Source organism: Vespula vulgaris, chromosome 13 (genome assembly GCF_905475345.1).
Source record: "Vespula vulgaris chromosome 13, iyVesVulg1.1, whole genome shotgun sequence".
NCBI lineage: Eukaryota > Metazoa > Arthropoda > Insecta > Hymenoptera > Vespidae > Vespula > Vespula vulgaris.
This window is the reverse complement of record NC_066598.1, coordinates 486,118-500,226: the sequence shown is the minus strand read 5'-3', so window position 1 is coordinate 500,226 and position 14,109 is coordinate 486,118. Positions and strand designations below refer to the sequence as shown.

General features: G+C 46.4%; 1 protein-coding gene across 13 annotated transcripts in view; it reads left to right on the top strand.

The window, feature by feature from the left end:
• Positions 1-14,109, top strand: part of LOC127068422 (CUGBP Elav-like family member 4) — a 520,701-nt gene that overhangs the window by 101,623 nt on the left and 404,969 nt on the right. The gene's annotated exons all lie outside the window — the stretch shown is intronic.

Sequence of the window (14,109 nt, the reverse complement as noted above, 5' to 3'; positions counted from 1 at the left end):
TCTTCGTACCGATGGACTATCGCGACCAAATGGAGCCCCATTCCGATCCTTCCACGCGTCCATTCCCATCGTTCTTCGAGCTAGCTCTTTTCGAGGATTCTTGGAAAGAAATCTCTTCGACGGGTGAAATTTGAGATGGAAAGGCTAGTCGAAGAGAAAAGAAGAGAGCAATGGAGTTTCACCGAGCCGTACGGCTTCTTCGTCTATTTATCATTGCCCTTCGCGGACTTTACTCTCTTCTTTCTCCCACGACTGAGAGTAGAATGACAAGAGTAAAACGACGACGATGGCGTAGGGTACGGGAGAAGACTGGCGTGGCCTTAACGTTCGTCGGTAATTAATCGTTCGTACGACGGGGGCGTAAAAGATTCACCTAGGCCTCTTTTCGCGTTTCTCTCTATCTTTCTCTTGCCCAAGCTGGCACCTCGAGAGGCTGGAAGGTCGAAGGGAGGAGAGACCGGTGGAAAGGGACCACCGGGCTAACGGAGGGCGAGCCCTCGCCACGACGTGGAACTACTTTACGGGAATATCACTTTGATCCGACGCTTAATGAACGATGGACCGCGCTCGGTAAGAGTACCCAGACTGAATTTAATTAGGGCTCTTAACTTGCCGGGTCGAAAGCATGACGGGATGCCGTAGATAGAAAGAGGGCACCAGTCGGCGTGCCCAGTAGTGCGGGCGCGCGCGCGTGCATGTGCGAGCGTGTGAGGGTGAAGAAGGGCGCGGAAGAAAGATAGGAAGGGGTGTGGAACGAAGGCGAAAGAGACGGAGATAAATAGAGAGGCAGGGCGAACGGTAAAAGCTCGGATGAAACTCGAGCGGGGGACGAAAGGAGTTGCAGGAGGGGGTGCGTACGGTCGAAAGGGAAGGGTCTACCCTTTGAGGGAACGACTCTGCAACCGTCACGCTCCTTTTGCTACCGCTACTAGCGATGACGACGACTCCGGATGACCCGATTGTCATGCAAATCACGATACGAGGCAGTCGTTATCGAGTCCGTGGCTTCGTTCGATTTGCGGATGTCGCTGGAAAAAGAAGAAAGCGAGGAGAGAGATGAACCGGTGAATGGAACGATTGGTAACGACGATGATGGAACGCTTGCTAATTAGAAAGCATCGAGTGTGTACCGGAATGCATGCGTTTTCTTTCTTTCCTTTTTTCTTTTTTATCTTCTTTGTGCGCGTTAAGTCGTGTCTGTTTCTTTTCCCGGGACATGCCGAAGTTCGATCTCTCTTTACCGACGTTTCAAAAATACACGTGCTTACGATCGTCGATACCGATTATTTGTATTTTCGTCAAATACGAAACGACGAAACGTAAAAATTTGCAAAAGTAACAAACACGATGCTCGCGTGTGTTTCACGGTTGAACGCGCCTCCTTTACGATTCCATCTCCAGCATGTCGTTCGCGATTTCTGATAGTACCATCTCGCCGCTCGGAGTTCTGACTCGAGCAAAGAAGTAAGAACGATCGAAAAACGGAAATTGAATGCGCCCATCCGGCGGAAAAATAATGCTCCACTTTTCCAAGTTCGATCTCGGCGGAGCTCGTTCGTCTCGGGCTGTCTCCCCTACGCAACGATCTTCGACTACCCTTCGCCGCGAGTTCTTACTACTCGACCTTTTTCCTTTTGGAATAACCGAGAGATCGTTTCGTGTGTGTCTTTTTCTGTCTAGATGTATGTATGCCGACAGGGTCACGTGATTTTTTTCTCTCTCCGTCTCACTCAGCTTTACGTGGAAATTGGAAAAATTTTATCTGACCCTCCGTGCTCGTGAAAGACATCGAGATGCGGGAAATAGGAATTGCGCGAAGGAAACTCTTTCTTGCGAGTCAGGAAACAGAGCTACGCCCCTCGTGACCAGTACAGGACCAAAACTTATTTCCACGGTGCATCGTTGAGAGTCGAGCATTGCTCGGTGGCTAGTAAAATGTTCTTACGAAAGAAGCGAATTGCTCTGAGACGGAAAGGCGGGGAAAAAGTTAGGGGGAAGTGGAGGAGAGAGTCGAATGGAAGACGGAAAAATGAAAATGAATGAAAATGAAAATGAAAACGTACTTCTCTCTCTCTCTCTCTCTCTCTTCATAGATGAAAGAGAAGAGTTCATTGAAATTCGAATCGTTGCGAACGTATAGGATTGATAAAAAATTTCGTGAGATTCGATGTGAAGCGCTTAATGCATTTCAAATGCGGAGGTACATAAGTACGCGGCTGGAATCGAGCTGTTTTGAAGTATCACTAAGAATAAAATCGAGTCTGATGCGGGCGCATCTTAGCTGCCATTAAACGTTATCAATGCCAGACGGCTTCGCTTTAGATACTTCGTGAGGTACGTCCGAATCGTAAGAGTCATGGTCGACATTTTCTCCAAAACGTTTCGCTTAAGTTTAATCTTTGCGCGTTCATAACTCGCACGAGTTATTTTTTCCTTTAACGCGAAAAGTTATTTATGAGAAAAGGAGATTAATAATCCGTCTTCGTTTAAAGGTAAGACTTTAATACGCGACAACTTGGCGGCTCGATACGCATTCCGTATTTCGAAGAAGCGATGGCGGAAGAGGAGGAGGAGAGTAAATAGTGGAAAAATATTCAGCTCCGGGACTTTTTAGTTTTATCAGCGATAGGTCGAGCGCGCTAGGCTTCTATACGAGAGAAGGTAGGGCTCGGAAAGGGCGGAAAAGGCGTCCTTCCTCATGCGTTTAGGTATTGTTGGCGGTATCTCAGGCAAGCAGTAGCCAGGCTTTGTGTTTCTGCCCCAGTTTCCGTGCAGGCCAGACACACGGGTTTGGGAAGTACATAGCACCGTCGTCGGCTGGGTTCGCGGGGTACGGTGGAGAAAGGGTGAGTGTCGGAGGCGAGGCGAAGGGCTGGCATTCGCGATAAAACATTCACACCGTTTCTGGCTACCTTCGTCGTTGGACCTGAACGTGCACGAACTGTTTTACGCGTGGACGTTACTTATATATGTCTGCACATATTCCATATATCTATACACGTATCTATATAAATATACATATCATAGCAGCTTGGCTTAAAAATATCCTCTATACGTAACAGTAGAGTACACGGCAGTGCTAGGGTGGTATTCGGCTTCCAGCATACTCTTTCTCTCTCTCTCTCTCTCTCTCTCTCTTCCTCTTCCTCTCTCTCTCTCTCCCGTACGGCCTGAAATTTTCTGCCGGCTCGCTGCGGACCGGCACGATCATGCAGCAGTTTTATGCTTTACGAGATTTTCCCAGCGTCCGTGTTGCGCGTTTCACTTCCAACGACTGGTCGGATCGATCGATTTCGTCCCTCTCTCTTCCCTCTTCTCTCGGTTTATCCCTCACCCCTTCTACAGCTTCCAATACGTTTCGCGTACGACGTCCGCGATATTCCCTGAATTATATCGGCCGCAACAACGATTGAAACTATACGATGTCGTTATTTTTAAACGCGTCGGAGGAGGACAGAGTGTTATAGAGAGAGAGAGAGAGGGGGGGGGGGAAGAAAGAGTACTCGCGCGCACGGCCATCCCTCTGTTTTCCCTCCTACGTAGGTTCTCGTACGTCGTAACGCTCCCGTGGACTGTTCCTTTCTTAAGATCCGAGGAATTAAACATGAGACAGCTACAAGAAGCTTTCCAACTACCAAAAATTATACCCCAGCGGATAGAGAAGCAACGGGGGTTCCGGGTAGGAAAAGAATAGAGGGCGAAAAAAGAGGAGAAGGTGGAGGAAGAAGAAGAAGAAGAACAAGAACACTTGGACCGAGCGAATCCGAACGGTCTGGAATTGCACGTTGCTCCTCCCGAGCGTCTTTTGCCCGGTAGCCTTTCAAAGTTCGCTCATTTATGTCTAGGCGGTGCAGAAGCACGCTCCGTGTCGCTCGTTTTAGAGGCGAAATCTCCGTGGAGAATTTTCTTTCGTCGCATTCGCCAACATTAGCGGCGTCGTTCGTACTAACGTACCAGAAGGGAAAGCAAGCGAGAAAGAAACGAAGAAAGATAAAGATAGAAGAAGGTAAAAGAAAGAAAGGGGTGAGAACCCTTATGATATCTTTTCGTCCGGAACGAAGGGCAAAAGTTTGCAACTCGATTCCGAGAAAGGGTCAGGCGAAGGGCATAATTTCAGTAGAGAGGCTATGACGAGTCAGCCAAGTTGGCCACCTTCGCAAGACACTCTCAAAGACTCTTCCGCTAATTTGATGATCCTCCAAAGGCCCAGCTCGCAATCTGCCGCTCTCTCTAGTAGACGTGGACGTAGCCGATCTCGCTCAGACTCTGTCCCGGAGGAGCTAACCGTCGAGTCTCTTCACTTTCTCCCCTCGCTCCTGTTCCATCTCCATCCCCGGTTCTTGCTTTTCCCTTACCTCGTCTTCTTCTTCTTCTTCCTCCTCCTCCTCCTCCTCCTCCTCATCTTCCAGTACTGCCTCTCTACCCTTCTCGTGCATCGAGTTAAAAGGGCAGCGCATGCTAAGGCACTCGAGCAGATACGAAAATTACGCGCACCTTCAGAAATCTATCTTCCCTTCCCGTCATATACCGTGCCTCATAAATCATCTCTCCCTATCTCTCTCTTTCTTCTTTCTCCCTTATTAAGTCGATCGATTTATTCCGTATGGAAGCTAGTGTACTTGGGGGAATACTCGATCCGCGATCTTTAAAAATACGCTTCGAAATATTCCTCCGAGATTTCTTAATTAATAAATAAAAAGAACGTACAACGAGAACGAGTCATTAGGTGGAATAAACAAAACGATACTCGTATACCTCGTTGGAAACGTATTCGAACTGTAGGATCTTTCCAGTGTACGGAGCTCGAAGTTCCATTGGTTTCGGATCGCCATCTATTAGGATTAGCTGGTTGAAAAATGTGCAGCCACGTCCGTTTTCTCCTTAGATTACGTGCTAAGTTCGAAGAGGATTGCTCCGTACAAGAGCCGATGTAGGAAAGTTATCCACTTTGAGAATCGTGCAGATCGCACCTCCTTCCTCACTTTCGTTCTCTCTTTCTCTTCGCTTTCGCTGGCGCACGTATCGGGTGTCTCGCGCGAGCTGCTTAATTCCGCGAGCAATTCGTTGGGGTCTCGTACCACAGAGATTACCGGAGGTCTGATGAGTTTCTGGAGTAGAGTCCCGATGCGAGCTATCGGATAGGAAAGCTCTGAAACGTAGAAGGTGCTTGGAGAAGGAAAGCGGGAGAGAGTCGGGAGTAGGGAGGAGGACGGGACGGTGCGAGGAGAGAAAGGCCGAGGAAGAGGACGTAGAGGTAGGGCGAGGAAGGGCGAAGAGGTAGATACACAGAGCAGAGGGCCGTTGGAAGAGGAGCTGGGTCAGCGTCACCGGAGTGTATAATTGGCTTGATTGTCGGGTTCTAATCTGGTTCTCCTTCTGCTTTCTGCCGGAGAAAGGACGTGTCCAGCTTGCTGTTACTGGCATAAAAGGTACCCGGGAAACGTGAGAGCAGCAACCCGCTTTTCTGCTCCTTTTACTTATTTAGAGGTCTGCATTCTACCGAACTTGGCTACCATTTAACGTTAGACGCCTTTCCCCGCTAAGAAATCTACGTCGTCGCTTAGAAGGAAATTCATCGTAGCGTTCCAAAGTTTTATTATCGCAGTAAGTTCCTACGCTCGTCTTTATCAAAGAGTTAGTTATCCTTGATAACGTGTAAATCCGATCTAATTAATTCGTACTCGGCACGACCCAACGCGCCGGATACCTTTCGAAGGAAAATCCCTACGAGCTTACTGCGAATGTTGTATGTACACGCTTGTATTGTGATTACTCGTTATCGCGGATGCTTCACCCTCCGTTCGAGCTAATTGAAATTGACGCGCTGGAGAACAGTTTGAAATTATTCTTCGTTACTTGATAGACGTCCACGGTAAAGAGAACTCCAGCGAGGCTGTTTAAAGGGGCAAGGGAGAGACGACGCGCGATTGCAAGGAAAGGGGCAGAGTGAATTCGTTAGCGAGGATAGGAATTAATTCGCTCCGGATACGTGACTATACCAGTATAGTCGGGTCGATAGAATCTTGATACCCTAATGAACATAGCAAATGTACCACGTGAATAGAGCCTATTATACCGGTGACAGCGGATGGGTCTCAACCCCTCTTTCCGTCTGACTAGCAGTGGTCTCGTACCACTTCCCAACTTTGAAAGTCTTGCATAGACGAGACCCGAGCGAGCTCTATCACGCGGACTAATTGATCGTGTCTCAGAAATTATCAGCCGCCTGATTTTTCTTTTACGATCTGACGCAGCACGTCAGCTGCTTGCAAGACTAAGAATCGTACGGAATATCGATAATACGAATACTACTTTACGAAGCCGAAAGAAAATTCGAGGGCAAAACGAATCGACCAGGGGAAGATTAATAAGCATTCCCGTTTTTATAAACCTTCGTATCTCGCGATGCAAAGTCCATTTCGAGTCCAAGTACATCCTCCTACGGTGTATCTTCTACGGATATTCCATTAACGTTTAAGAACGGAAGAGCGAAGCGAAAGTAAGGAATTCGTATCGACGAGAAAGATAAATAGCGGGAAGAGATATGCCCGCGGGTCTGTTTTCATCGATCGAGAGATATACCGTATAACCACTTCCTTCTCTCTCTCTCTCTCTCTCTCCTTCTCTTTCGGTCTCTATAGCGTTAGGCGAAAATGGGGAAAGTGGCGAGAGGGTAGCAAAGTTAAAACGAGTACCGGCGGAGAGGAGAGCAGATATTTTCAAAGACGACTCGGAAATTGCCTGTCCAATTGAATCGCAAACAATATGAAAATTTGTTCGAGAGTTTTGATTATACAAAGGAGGCAACGGTAGATGCCGGCTCGGTGATAGAGTGGGAAGGAGAGATGGAGAGAGAGAGAGAGAGAGCGATGCGGCAGAGTCGGAAGCTGGAGGATACGGACACGGTCGAAAGTGGAAAGAGAGAAGGATATTCTTAGCGGCGCTCGGAAACAATGGGCCACCATCAGACTTGCAAAGCGGATCGCGTTTTTACTTTCAAATTAAATTATTTTCTCCGTTTCGTGTACGATTAATGCTCTTCAAGCTCCAAGCACTTTTAATCGGCCCGTTCGTTCGCCCAATGCTTTTCCCTCTTTCCCACAACGGATTTTCTGCCTTGTCATATCCGCGGAAAGTGGAGCAACCTTGACGAAAGTTCGAATGGTCATTAGATCGTTCTACTTTTAGCCCTCTCGCTTTTTCGGTATTCTTGTAAGAGAGCCGATGAAATAACGTCGGGCTGTGATAATTAACAAAAGGATTAATTACATTCACAGTGGAAACATTTATCGAACGTTACCGAGGTCCCTTTGTGAAAATAATAATCGTCGAGCGAACAAATAGGATGTGGCTTTTGCCCTGGGTGTATGTTTCCGCGGCAGCTAGCGCTAATGCAGAGCGTTAATAAATTATGTTTGGAATTATCGTTTGTACCTAATAAATTATAATAAATTGCGGGAGCGTGTATACCCAATTGTATCTCGATCATCGATGACACGTATTTATTTGTGTTTGCGATGCGTAGTCTCATTACGTCGAGCGATCCTAATGAAATAACCTTTGGTTTAAATTTTACCGCATTGTGAGCATTGCTCTCGCGTTTGATTCCTTTCGAGGATAGCTTTAATATAAAAATACAATTCGAGTCACCTTTCACGGAAGCACTATTATCCGGATGAATTTATCACGTTTTTCGTAGCATCAAACCGTGAAATTATACGTGCATTACCGCGACCGAATTTTGTTCTCCTCTTTTTCTCAATCCTTTCTCCTGAACTTTTACATAGTCAAATATAAATGTGGTCGAAAAGAGATCGAGAGAATCATGGTGAGCGTGAAAGAGAGAGGAGAGAGAGAGAGAGAGAGAAAGAAGCACGGCTTTTAGCGGAAATATCCATAAAACGACACGTTACCGCAAAACTTGGGGATAGAATGGCGTAAAGTCGATTATGCGTTCAAAAGGCGAGACTGACGCAACGAAGATCGTGATACGGCCGGTGTAATACAATTCATGGATGGGCTGGCTGTGTATGTATGTTTGTATATATGTGTGCGCGATCGCTGCATTATTATAGTATATCGAGGACGGTATATGAAATGTAAAAGGACCCTCGCGAAGCATTACCTACGTTGCACATAGAATGTGGACTAGAAAAAGAAGGAAAGATAGAGAGAACTGGGTCTCGCATATTTGGAGAATTGTCCCTTATCTCTCACGGCGCGTAACCACGAATTCGTTACCCCATGAATTTCAATCGAGTCTCTCTCTCTCTCTCTCTCCCGCTTTCGTTTCTACATCGTAGCACCATCCTGCCAGTGGTGGTATTAACGCAGCACACCTATTGATGCCGGCTGTTACGGGTACCGCGCGTCCTCGTAGTTTGACTTTAAATTCCTCCGTCGCAATCGCGAACGATCGACTCGGCGAGGAGAGAACGTGGTGCCTTTGTTACGCAGATCAGCTCGGAAATGAGAAACGTCTGAAAGAACTGCGCTCGTAGCAGCTTTCTGTATTGGTTGTTAAAAAGATAACACAGGAAAAGGACGTCTCTATCTATCTCTCTCTCTCTCTCTCTCCCTTTCCGTTCTTTCTTTCGCGGGCTTTACGTATTATTGCGGGAGAGACTTATGCGCCACTTTGAACGATATTGTTCTCGTGAATTCTGATTTACGAAGGATTATATACAGCATTCTTGGGTTTAAATGAAAATTAAAAAACGTTCATCTCGGTAAGGAAGAATAAAATCGTCCGTGTCGTCCGAAACGAAACGGGGTACGGGTTGGATTGAAAATTCGGACAGTTTGTAACTTTGGGTAGGAAAAAAGAGAGATCGTTGGACGGAAGCATTAAAGCGTGTTGATTTTTGCGTACACAGTGAGCATCGAAGCTGGACGAGCAGGTCGGGAGCGGGACGCGTGTACTGGTTCAAACACGCTCGCTCATTCTCTCGCTACGCTCGGTTGCCTAACGCGCATGTAGACGCGCCTTCCGCGCTGTAAATGCTCAAACGGAGAGAGTTCGCAGTAATGCTCGTGTGCGATAGAGGAAGAGAGAAAAAGCGAGAGAGAAGCGAAACGTCAGAGTCGAGAAAAAAAGAAAAACGGTATAATGTGCGCGGTATACCGCGGCACTTCCGAATTACTCTGGCAAAATCTCCCCGCGTATTTGCATTCCCCCGCAGCGAGCACAGACAGAAATTAATTGCGTACTTGCACGAGTAACAATGAAACGCCGGCGTTGCCCAACGTGCGCGGGTTTAAACTTCTCTCTCTCTCTATATATATATATATCTCTCTCTTTCTCTCGCTCGCTGCAGCTCTCCACCTCGACTGGTCGGACTCCGGAAATCAAAGACACTTTCGGCCGGTCGCTCGTCGTTGCTCGCTGCACCGAAATTTCATTCTGACCAGTTTATTTAACTCTCGAAATCGCCACAGCATGCCTCTGCCGATTTACCTCCACGTTTATTTGCCTTTCTTTTCGCTGAAGAAGCAAAAAGATGAAAGATCGTGTGAAATTCGATGACCGTAAATTCTTCTTTTCGCACTTTTTCTTTTTTCTTTTTTTTAACGATTCGAGCAGTTCGCTCTTGATTTTAGAGTAGGAATTTTATCGGATAATTTTCTATTAATAATTTTTTTCTCTTGCGTTGATCGCTGCTGCGCTTCTTCACGCTCTCACGATCGTCCTAACATTTGTGTTTTCACAACGAGTTTACGCAACACTTTTTCTTCTAGGTCATTAACATCTTTCTCTCGGCGCACGATAATTACGGCAAGCGGCAGAGCGGTGTAAACATTCAGAACCGCAAACGATAACGTGATTTTTCGTAAAAACGTTTGATGCCCCTGCCTCCATCCACCTCTTCTCTCTAGCCTTCTGGCGCAGCATCGGAGCGTTGAAAACTATGCGTGAAGTAGGTCAGCGCGATTTAATGTTGAACGCTAACACTTTCCACTTTTCCCTTACGCGAGAACTTAGCCTGTACAGGCATTTGCCATCAAAACCGAAGCACAGCACCCGTCACCATCCTCTCGTTCTCGCGTAAAAAGGAGAATACAAAAAACGAAATTTGCATGTTAATCAGGCTCGTCCTAATTGCGGCAAAAATATGTAACGCGATATTGCCTTCCGCGGAACGGAGGCTGCGCAGGAGAAAGAGGACTTAAAGAAATGAAAAACCATAAAAATGTGGGATCCGCTCGAGACACGTCCGTTTGCTTACGGGAAATTTTATAGTCGTTGGTTCCTAGTACTCGATACGTAAAGGATGTAAAGCGTTATATAGAGAGAATATAAAAAATAGTCTCGGATAGAAACGTAAAACTGTTTATCGCTAATTAAATACTTAATCTAGTTAAATACTTGTTAACATTTTACTCTTGAATTCTCTTACCTTCCTCTTCTCATTCTCTCCATTATTTCCTTGCGCTCTTATCTCTTCCTCGATGTCTAGTCTCTCCTTATATTTCCCATTCTACCAAACTAATTTTCATAATTCCGTCAATTAATTTCACCAAGAGATTTTTCCAACAATGGTTCTCGAGATCCGACTTTACGGCAGCTAGCCATTGAATTTCCCATTTTTATCTCGACCATTCATACGTTCGTCCAAGCATAAAGAGATTCGCCGAGGTAGATTATTCGTAGGAGCTTTGAAACGAAGAGTACGCGCGCTGCACGTGTACTCTCCAGACCGGGAGAGTTTATCGCGAGATCGTGAGCCTGCGCGTACGCGTTCGTCGTCTTTTTACACGCGGTTATAGAACGCATCAAGAAGAACGAAGAGAAAATTCCAGCCATAACATTTCGCGTCTAGATCGACTCGTAATAAAGTAATAAGCGTTGTTAATCGACGCCGGGGTAAATGACAAATCGTATCAACTGTGTTATTTGTTTAATCGCGAATGTGCCAGAGCGAGGAAAACGACAACGACGTATTGCGAAATAGTTTCTCGGAACTCGCGACGTCGACACGTTCTAAGACCGCAACTCCCTGCGAAGTTTTCGTTCTTTGCTAATTACGTATCCCGACGATGGAGAAGCTCTGCCACGACTAACAGAGGTGGTAGAGAGAAGAGAAAGGCCAAAATCAAGGGTGGGACGATTATATAATCGAGTCAGTCATGGCGCGATGGTTGGTAATCACTTTTACGCCGGGGATCGGTTTGACGAAGAGAGTGTCTCATATTTCATTTCCATACGATGCTTAAGAGAAGTTCGAATGACGTCATTTGGATCGTACCTTCTCCCCTGGTGCCTTATTAGCAGTGGTAGGAGCTCCGATCATCTGGTCTTAGCGTTATTTCACACGTTGCGTAAAAATATATCGTACATTAAACCGACCAGTTCCATTCGATTAACGAACGCGAAGTATTTACGCGTGTATTTATGCGTTGCCATGGTCGAAACGAATTAGTTCTTTTGACACTAACGACGAGAAGTAGATTTTTGTCCCGAGGAAAAATAACCGAACGCAACTAAATTCATCGGAATTCTTCGTGTTTCTCTCGCGTCTTGGTAGCTTTCATCGCTGTGAATGGTCGACGTCTTAATGGAAAACGGTATATTAATGATCGTATTTCCTTTCCTTTCGGTTTTCGTGTCATCCCGTCTGTCTTTTCGGTCATAGTCATACGGGCCAGACCGTCCCCTTCGTCGACTTGTTTCGGATAATTAAATTCAGGGCCAACATCTCGGCCAATGAGATGTCGGAATCTGATAAATGAAATGTTCCATCTAGATAGGGTAGACTCGATCCTTGATAGAATTCTGACGCCAAAAAAAAATCAAGGGGTTCCGATGAAAATGGTACGTGCGATAATAATAGGGTGTCGCGCGTTTCCTTCGGTAGAATTTTATTTCCCGCAAATCTTTCTTTCGCCAGAGCCTCGAGAATGTGTACGAAAGTTGATTAAAAGGATTTCTTTCCTAGAGACGTTTGTTACGTGAAAGTTTTTTGGTCAGTCGTTGTTACAAAGACATCGAGAATATATCCGTATACCGATACTTTTCTGTTAACGTCACAACGGTCGTAGAAAAAAGAAACATGCACCGATATACCGTAGACACGCGAGAGTTTCGTGCTCGTAATAAAGCGTTGACGTTACGCGCGAACGGTTCTCTATCCATCCGACGCGACGAGGCCACGTTTTGTTAATTAAAAGATAATTTTTTGTTGTTCCGTTCTGAAAGGCACCCGTCTGACTTTCGAGCGAACGATACGGAGATAGGAATAATTGGTACTCGACGTGTGACGCCCGCCGTTCAATATTATTTCAATGCCGAAGGTGTGAAACGTCGCGAGTATGTACTCTATAGCAAATAAAGAGAGCGCGGGGGTGTTGGGAGGAAGGCAGGCTGGGATGAGTCACCGTACCCATACACGTGCAACGCTCATTCTCTCTATTTACAGCATTCATACTAGCAGGCTGTATTTACTACAGCGGTGAAGCTGCAAGGCGAGCCTGTGACGAAGGCATATTTAATTCACGCGACCCACGTTCTTGGTATTGTACGCGTTACATCCCTCGCATACCTATGTACGTACATATATATCTGTATCCGCGAGGATGCGTGAGGACTCGTGCGTGTATGCACGCTTCTAGCCACTCCGCGGAAACAAATTCAGCAGTAAACATGTCTGGATCCATGCCAACTATATTTTTTTCGGGAACGTTATCGTACCTCAGCTTATTCAGCCAACCTCAATTTTCAGAACACGATTAATGTCTTTCTCCGTGCATTGTTTTCGCGATAAACAACAGCCTCGCTCGTTTCCGAAAACCTTTGGCATGGCTGAATCCGACGTCGAACGCTATATCCCTTATCTCTTAGAACGAACTCGAAGTTTAAACTTCTACTTTCATCGTGCACTTTTGAAGTAACCTTTCGGAAAGAGTCTCGAAGAACAAAGAGAGGATTCTTTTCAAGAAAATAATCGAAGGAGCGATGAGAGTAGCAGGGATCCTAATCCTTTCCTCCTAGGGAAGGTTTCTATTCTACTAAGATCTCAAAATGGGGTCCTCTTTCTCCTAGTAGTAACGTTCCCTTCTCGTAGAAAAATAATGCGACTTCGTCTTTTGTCGAATATCGATCGATCGGTAGTCCGTAGACGATTGCACGCGAGCGTTCGATTACGAATCCGTCGTAATTCAAAGGTCCGCGATATCTGTCGCCCACGGATATATTTCAACATCGGTTCTCGACCGTGCGGCCTATAATCCCGAAGGATTTGTCGTACACATGTTCGTCCCGCGCAAACTGTCCTCGAAACGTTCGATATCCCCCCACGTATCCACTCTGGGAAGATGAATGTCGCACGTCTGGTTACGACTGCCGGATGATTTCTGGTCGCACCTGAGGCCATTCGTGAACTTCCTAGTCGTCTCGTTATCCTAAGGGACAGTCCGTCGATCGATCGTGTCCACAATCGTTATGACGTACGTTTCGTGAACTTTTCTTGCGCCGAATCATCCAACTCGAATCTCTTTGCTTTGAATTTCTCTGCTCGTCGTTCTTTTCTCTCTTAGCCTCTATTCCATGGTTCTTCAAATCCGTCGAGTCTTCGTCCTTCAAAGTTCGATTCGAGTCTCTCCTCGGCGATATCCAGCGTCGATATTTGCCTTGACAAAACGGAATCGCCTCAACATGCCAGCGAGTATCCCAGTGGTGGTGCTTTCTGTATTTGAACTATAGTAATTTGAGGCAGGCTAATGAAAGTGCTGCGCAAACAGCGTCGCGACGCCCCGACGTCAAAGCCAAAACCTCGTTCCTCTCTCTCTCTCTCAGCCTTTCTCCCAGCCGACCCTTTCCACCCCTTTTCTCCACCCGCCGAAACTTGTCGTTGCTCCATCCCTCCTCTCTCTCTCTCTCTGTCTTTCTCTCTTCCTCCCTCTCTCTCTCTCTGGCATAGCCGCTCACATTCTGTGAGGTGGAACGAAACTCTTTCGCGGTATTGGAGATTTAGGTTCCAATCGACGTATACACGCCGACTTTGGCTTCTCCGCTAGAACGATTCGACGAAATGGGTACAAGGGATGTTGTACGTGTACCTACTACACGTATATGTGTCCGCTGTGTCCACTCGTACCCACGACGAGAACGAC